This window comes from Canis lupus, chromosome 1 (assembly GCF_011100685.1).
Source record: "Canis lupus familiaris isolate Mischka breed German Shepherd chromosome 1, alternate assembly UU_Cfam_GSD_1.0, whole genome shotgun sequence".
NCBI lineage: Eukaryota > Metazoa > Chordata > Mammalia > Carnivora > Canidae > Canis > Canis lupus.
This window is the reverse complement of record NC_049222.1, coordinates 97,488,931-97,496,307: the sequence shown is the minus strand read 5'-3', so window position 1 is coordinate 97,496,307 and position 7,377 is coordinate 97,488,931.

The following is a 7,377-nucleotide window of genomic DNA, read 5'->3' as shown; positions in this document are numbered from 1 at the left end:
GACTTCCTATGGACAAGGATGTGGTCCTCAGTGCTGTGCCCGATGCTTGGCATCTGACGTCACGTTCAGAAAAATCGCTGTTTTCCCTGATGCCTGTGGGTGACTGACACAGAAGCGATCGGCGGGACACGGGCAGGATTCAATCCCGAAACCTCAAAATATTTCCCCCTCTAATATAAAAATATTTAGTAAAGAAGTTTCTCATCCAAAGCCTTGCTTCCTGGCCTACAAATATTTTTAGCTGACAGGAGAAAAAATTCGAGTACGTACCTAAAGCCACCTTTCAGAGGCTCGAAGTGCCACATGACCGAATCTGGAGGGACAAGATCTTGCCCCCGAAAGCATTTCAGGAGAAATGGGCAGAGGGTGGACTGTCCTGGCGTCAAGATGCTCCTCTTACACAGAAGGCTGCTTCCCTTCTAACTCTGGAAATTGTTTCGCAGAGCGGCCCCGTGGATGTGCCAATGGCCTGGGGCACTACCAGTCTTGGGATGACGGAGCCGGGCAATGACTTTTGTCATGGATAGAGCAGCAGATCTGTTCACTTTGGACGCAGGGAAGGAGGAAAGCTTGCTTTGGAACAAATCCAGCTCCGCCTAAATGCATTTTCCAGGGCACACATACAAGCATTCTGCTAGGACAGTGGTCCTTGTGGTCCCTTCTGCCCCCACCGTCCCCTCCATCCCCACCGTCCCCACTGCCCCGCCACCCTGACTTGCCCTGCCATGAGGACCATCCCCAGAATGCTGCCACATGTGGTGCTGTTCCCTTTACAAAGGTCACCTTGGAGTGGCCTGCTGGTTCTGCTCTTGGAGCAAAAAATAGATTTATCCCGTGCTTTGTAAAAAAAACACACTTTCTGGGGGAACTTGCTCAGATGGTTTACACGTTTATTTTCACCAGGCCATTAGGAGTTCTTGTGTCCCTGCGGTCGGTCGTGGGGCGCTGCGGCTGGCCCCAGCGAGAACTGCGGCCCCTCTGCTCCTGCTCTGCAAGTTTCTCTACCCGGAGGCTTGGGCTGTCGCTGATGCACGTGAGTGACCGGTGACCCTTGAGGCCCTGGGCCCTGCTGCCCTGTGGAGGGTTTGTGGCTTGCCTGTGCTGCTTGGGACTTGCTCCTCCTGGTTTTGTGATGCAAGATTCCCTTATCTGGAACATTCCTCTTTGTCTTCGTGCTCGTCCTCGCACTCCCCTCATTGCCGAGGGGGCCTAGCATGCAGATCACAGCCTGCAGGGGGGATTCCCCCCCAGGGCCAGGGAGCAGCCCTCGGTCCGGCTTGGAGGTGGTGGGTGTCGGCGGGAAGGCCTCCCCTGGAGGAGCTCCTGTCCTCGGGGCTCATGCACTGCTAGGTGCATCTGTGCTGGAGTCTGACCCCCCTCTGTAGGGAGGCAGATGTAGCCAGTCTGAGAACGATCTGGGGTGCTGGGTGTTCCAGGAACCTGGAGGGGGACAAGCTGGACAGATGGACATGAGGACCCCTCTCCTTCCTTCTGTTTTGTGTTAGAGGTTGTCCCGTCTCCCAGGAGCCCATGTGGACAAGGGAGAGTGCGCAGACTCCGCAGGGGCCTCCATGCCTGCCATGAATTCCTCCCACTTCCTTCTCGGGATGAGGTATCCAAAAAGGCCTTTGGCCCTTTCTGGGAATGGAAGAAAGAGTAAAGTGAGGCAACGAGGGAGGAGACCCCCTGGAGAAAGACCGAGGAAGACTGCCCATGTGCCGCGTTGGTGGACAGGATGCTCCATCAGGACCTGTCCCCCAGGAGCCCTGGATTTAGGAAGCATCACCCTGGAGGCCCAGGGTCACTCAGGAATCCTGCCTCTGGGGAGGTTTGTCCTGAAATGCACGCTTGTTCTGGGGCCTGGTTCCAAGACTTGTGTACAAACGCGTGGTGGTGCATCCCAGCGGCTCAGACAGCCGAGGAGGACTGGCGGACCGTTCCGTGACCTGCCGGGTGGAGCCTGTGGCCTGGCCGGGGACAGCCCCGTGGTGCAGCATCCTACCCCGCACCTGCTTGGACACTCAGAACACCTGTCCCGTGTTTCCCTGGTGGAGGGGGGTGTTTCCAGGTCTTGACTCTTACCAGTAAAGCTGCTCTGAATATTCTTACACGAGTCTTTGGTGAGGGTGGAGGGTATACGTTTTCATTTGTCCCCGTTGCTGGGCCAGGCGAGCGCTTCCCTCCAAGAGAAGCTGCCAGATAGATGCTTGTCGGCCAGAGCAGTTACACTCACATCCACAACTGGCCTCTGCTGTTGGGTCCCGGCCTGTGTGTGAGCTATCGGTCGCCCCCGGTCCGTCCATGCTGGGGCTGAGGCCCGAGGGGATCTCCTGGCGTTGCCCAAATGTATTTGGTCACATAAGATCTTATGATTCCGGTGGAGGAAATACGCTGGCCTGGGAAATCCTGCTGGCGGAGAAGCCGAGGCTGAGACGCTGCTGCCCGGGATTCTGATCTAGACTTGCTGGAAGTCCTATGGGCAGGCTGATCGCCACCAACCTGGGGAGCTCTTGGAGCAGCTAGTCCAGTCCCCTTCTCCTGGGCAGGGGCGTCCATTTCCCACCTCCCGGGGCTGCTCCTGCTGGCCTCAGTGTGGGGGTGACGGGCCTGTCTCTGCTAGCCAGCAGCCATACAGTCAGGCCCCAAAGTCGAGGGGAGATCCTGGAGGAACCCATACCCTGACGGATGTGAAACTCTCTCAAAGCCAAAAGGCACCCTCGCTGACACTCAGGCTCCATGAGCGACAGCTGTGAGCAGCTCCAGACACCAATGCTGCACGCTATCAGCTGTCATGGACTTTACAGCCTGTGTCCCCCCACCCCAGCAGCCCCCGAGGCGGCTGCTGGCCTTACCTGCATCCACCTGGCCTCAACTCACTTGCTGCAGAGCGTCTGCCAGGACTTCGATGCCTCTCTAGGACTCTGGTGGGGGCGACCGGGTGGGAATTCCTTGGATCACTTTTGTTTCAAAGAGAAGGTGTGGATGCAGGATCCAGGATGGACAACGAGTAGGTGCAGGTGCGGGATCCAGGATGGGCAACGAGAAGGTGCGGGTGCGGGATCCAGGATGGCAACTACTGGCTTTGGTGCTCGTGTGCTCGTGAGCTTCCTTCTCTAAGCCAGACAGAATCAAGACTTGACCTTACTTGGGAGCTCCAAACATGGACCCTGCCAGAAACAGGGAGCCGGTTACTTACCGGGGACTCTCCCCAACCAGCCCTGGGCTCATGGAAGACACTGTGCCTTCCCTCCCGTGGTCCACACTTCTTGCCAGAAGAACCCAATTCTGCATCTATGTAGCAGGGAGAGAGCATTCCAGCTCCCAGGAGGAAGCATTTCCATATCCATTTGGTCTGAACTAGTCACAGCAATAACCTCTCCTTTCCTTTGCCACTGAGTGTTTCGGGGGGACCGGGAATGGGACCCTTCAAGGCATAAAAAAAATAAAAAGAGAGAGAAAAGAAAAGATCATCTGGAGACTTCATAGGCTTTCCCCTGTCCCTTCCTTCCAGTCTGAGATGTTGGTGTCATGCCCAGAGCTCTGGTAGCTATTTTGTAACCATGACTTGTAACCATGACTTTTGTAACCTGGGCAGCCAGCACCAGGGTTCAAGGCTGTTGTGCTGGGAATGGAAATGGGAGGTCAGGACGCACCTGGTTGGGGCGTCCTTTGGCCGGGGCACAGGCTCTGACTGCGTCTTCTGTGACACCGCTAAGTGCATCCCTGTTAGAGCACCTCTGAGATGGGCTTTCTCACATTTGCAGCCCAAACCACTTGTAGGAAATATCTACGGGATTACAGCCTGAGTGGGCACTTCTTCTTTTTTTTTTTTTTTTTAAATATTTTATTTATTTATTCATGAGAGACACACAGAGAGAGGCAGAGTCATAGGCAGAGGGAGAAGCAGGCTCCCTGCGGGGAGCCCGACAAAGGACTCGATCCCAGGACCCCGGGATCACGCTCTGAGCCGAAGGCAGGCACTCCACCACTGAGTCACCCAGGTGCTCCAACTGTTATCTTAAAATAATGAGGATTTAAACCGTCCCCACAGTGCCCCAAAGAGCAAGGATGCACCCAGGGCACTGGATAGTCTTTGGGCCTGGGGCATGGGGGGCCAGAATTTCCTGAAACGTGTTGAGTGCGCCAGCCTCTGTCAGCCTCCCACTGTGCTGGGCCCTGAAGCCCTGGCTTGTAGGTATATTTGGCAGGAGGTTGGGAACACAGGAGGGAAAGAGGGAGGGACAGGGGGGTAGGGAAGATGGGGCTGGGAGGCTCCCTGCAGGCAGCCCAGGCTGGACACGGGTCCCCACGGCCCAGGCTGCTGAGCAGGGCCATGTTTTCACTGCCCGTCTAATGGGAGTGAGCCTTCCGGGGCTGAGGGAACGCTTATGGGGAGCGGGGCCTTTAAACGTGTTGTTGTGTTTCAGGGGGGCCGGCTCCAGGCCCTGAAACTCCAGACGCTGTGATTATTACCCGCGATTCTTGTTAACAGCCTTTCCGTTTTCCGTGGGCGTCTCGTTGGGCCACACTCCCAGCCGCGATCCAGTCGTGTCAGCTCTGACGACGCCAGTGGACGCGGCCTCTTCTGGAGGTTTCACTGCTTCTCCCCTTTCTCGGCTTTCAGTGCTGCACAGGTGAGCGGGAGAAGGGGGGACGTGGTGCGGGGCAGGGATACGGCCCAGAGCAGGGACGGGCCGGCGGGGACGCAAGCCACCGGGCCTGGAGGCCCCCCTGCCCAGCCCTGGAGCTTCGGCCAGGCCTCCGCGGTGGTGCAGACAGCCCAGGGCAGCCCGCACTCGCGGCTTCCACGGCTCAGCCCAGCCAGCAGCCAGCGCGGACGTCCCAGCCTGTAACCCGCCGCGTGCTTTACACACGGTAGGGTCACCAGACGCAGCAGATGGAAGTTTGGGATACACTTATTCTAAGGTTATTTGCAGTTCATCTGAAATCCAACTTTTTTAAAAAAGATTTGTTTATTAATTCATGAGAGACACAGAGACGGAGAGAGGCAGAGACACAGGCAGAGGGAGAAGCAGGCTCCATGCAGGGAGCCCGATGTGGGACTCGATCCTGGATCTGGAGATCACGACCCGAGCCGAAGGCAACTGCCCAACCACTGAGCCACCCAGGCATTCCTGAAATCCAACTTTAAAAGGGCCATTGGGATGTAATCCAACAGCGATCACAAGGGCTTTAAATCTGGGTTCTATGACCTAACACCCCGGGACTCAGTTTCTCAGCCTGTAAAATGGACAAGACGACACCCAGCTCTCAGCCATCACGGTGATAGGACAGGGGATACGTGAGAAGCCCCTTGGCTGAGCCTGGGCTCCTGGCGTGAGCCTGCTGTCCAGGGGTTGGGGGGACGTGGCCGCCTGTCTCCACGGGCCCTGGGGAAGAATTGAGCTGGCCCAGGACAGCTTGTCACGATCCTGGTGACAAAGGTGACCACTTATAACCAGAATTCCTGGCCAGGAATTGGCACATGAGCCCTCTGTGAGTGTGGGCATGTTGGTGTCATCATCCCCACCACCGGCTGTGGGCGTGAGCGGGCCTGGGAGGGCTGGTGAGAAAAGCTGGTGTCACAGGAGAGCGGCTCCATCACCCTGGGGGGGCATGTTGGACGAGGGTGGGGCGGGTCACCTCCATGTTGGGCACACGATGCTCCACGCCCCAGCTGTCCCAGACGGCAGTGCCGAGTCCTCAGACGGGCAGCCACTGCCAGGCACCTTCCCTGCTCATGACACAGGGACGCTGTGTAATCTGCATCCCCGGACACTTGCCCCGGTGCCGCAGCCGGCTGGTGGCATCCCCGCGCCATGGGTGGTTAGGGTGAGGCACCTCTGCTGTTTGGGAGATGGAGCATTTCTACCAGGAGAGACCATAAGGCTGGCTTTTCCAGAGCTTTCCTGTTGCCATGGTGACAGATCAAGTAGTGATGATACCTCAGATGGCCGACAAGATGTCGTGGGCACAACACGCTCGGGGTTGGTCCCACTTCAGCGAGTGTCTGTGGCTCAGTGCCCGGAAGGGCGGCGGGAGGTGGAGGGGAGGGAGGATCCCATTGCCTCAGTGCCAGCTCCGCCCGTGGTGGCACCATGGGGCGCAGGCGGGGGTTACGGGAGGGGATGTGAGCAGGCCCCCCCAGGAGCAGAAGCCACCTAACCAACGAGGGGAGGGGCTGGGGAACAGAGGGCTCCCGACACCCCCTTCCTTCCTTCGGGCCTCGGCTGCCCTGCAACTACTTGGCCTCGGCCTCTTGACTTATTCTCCTTAGGGGACGGTTCGGGGATTAGGCCTGTTTATCCAGGTGGTTTTACGACTTGAAAAGTAGTATTGATCAACGAGAAAATAAGAAACTTGCAGAGACACAAGCGCGGTCACCCCTGGTCTATGTGCGCGTGTTGGGTGCCAAGACCCCCAGACGTCACCACCGCCACTGCCACCACCTGCGGGTGAGGGGAGCTGAGCATGTGGCCGCCGGCAGGAGGCCCACCCCCCAGAGCTTCACCTTGGCAGGCCAAGTCCCCTGAGAACCAGACGTCCGGTGTAAGGAGGCTTCGGTTGGGACCGGCTGATACGGAGAGACCCCAGGGGCAACAAGCTGAAGGACCCCCAGAACCCAAGTGTGCAAACTGAGTGTGGATGTTTGCCTTTGACGAGTCTGTGGGTCTCTCGGAAAGTTCTCATCACAATTCATAAAGCTGGTCCCCTGGGTCGGCGTCCTGGACCAGGACAGCAAGGAAGCAAGGCCCTGTTATGTGGACGCTGAGCACCTCGTGTGCGTGTGCATGTGGTTCTCCCAGGACACATATGAACATATGTTTGCATCACAACCATGCACACACTTGCGTAACGTTGCGTGGGTTATGATCTACAGCAGGGAAAACGGACAACACCAAAAACAACATTGGAGACTGAGAATGTCGCCTCCCTCACGGCCCACTCCTCAAACATCTCTAGGGCTCTGTTCTGACCAGATCCAGTCTCCGACGGGCCCCCAGCACCCACCCCTGCGTCAGGCCAGTGTCCTGTGCTGGTCCTGGTGCCCACGTGGTGACTCTCCTCCCACCAGGGCTGGCCCTTCCCCTCCTCCTGGAAGCCCCCAGGGGCTCCCCTGCCCCTGCGTCATCACTGCAGGGAGCACGCCAGCGACCTCAGGCCCACGGGGCATCGCGTGAGGGTCCTGGGTGCTGCAGCGGGGGCGCGGGGAGTGCATGGGCATGTCGGGCTGTGTATGTGTGTGTCCATGTGCAGCACCCTGGGTGTGCATCTCAGTTTTATTGGGGTTGGGTGTAGAAATGAGTTTGGGATGCTTAATCAAGAGAGTGGAAGTTTTAGCTTCCTTTTCAAACCAGCAGCTGCCTTCCTGACGCT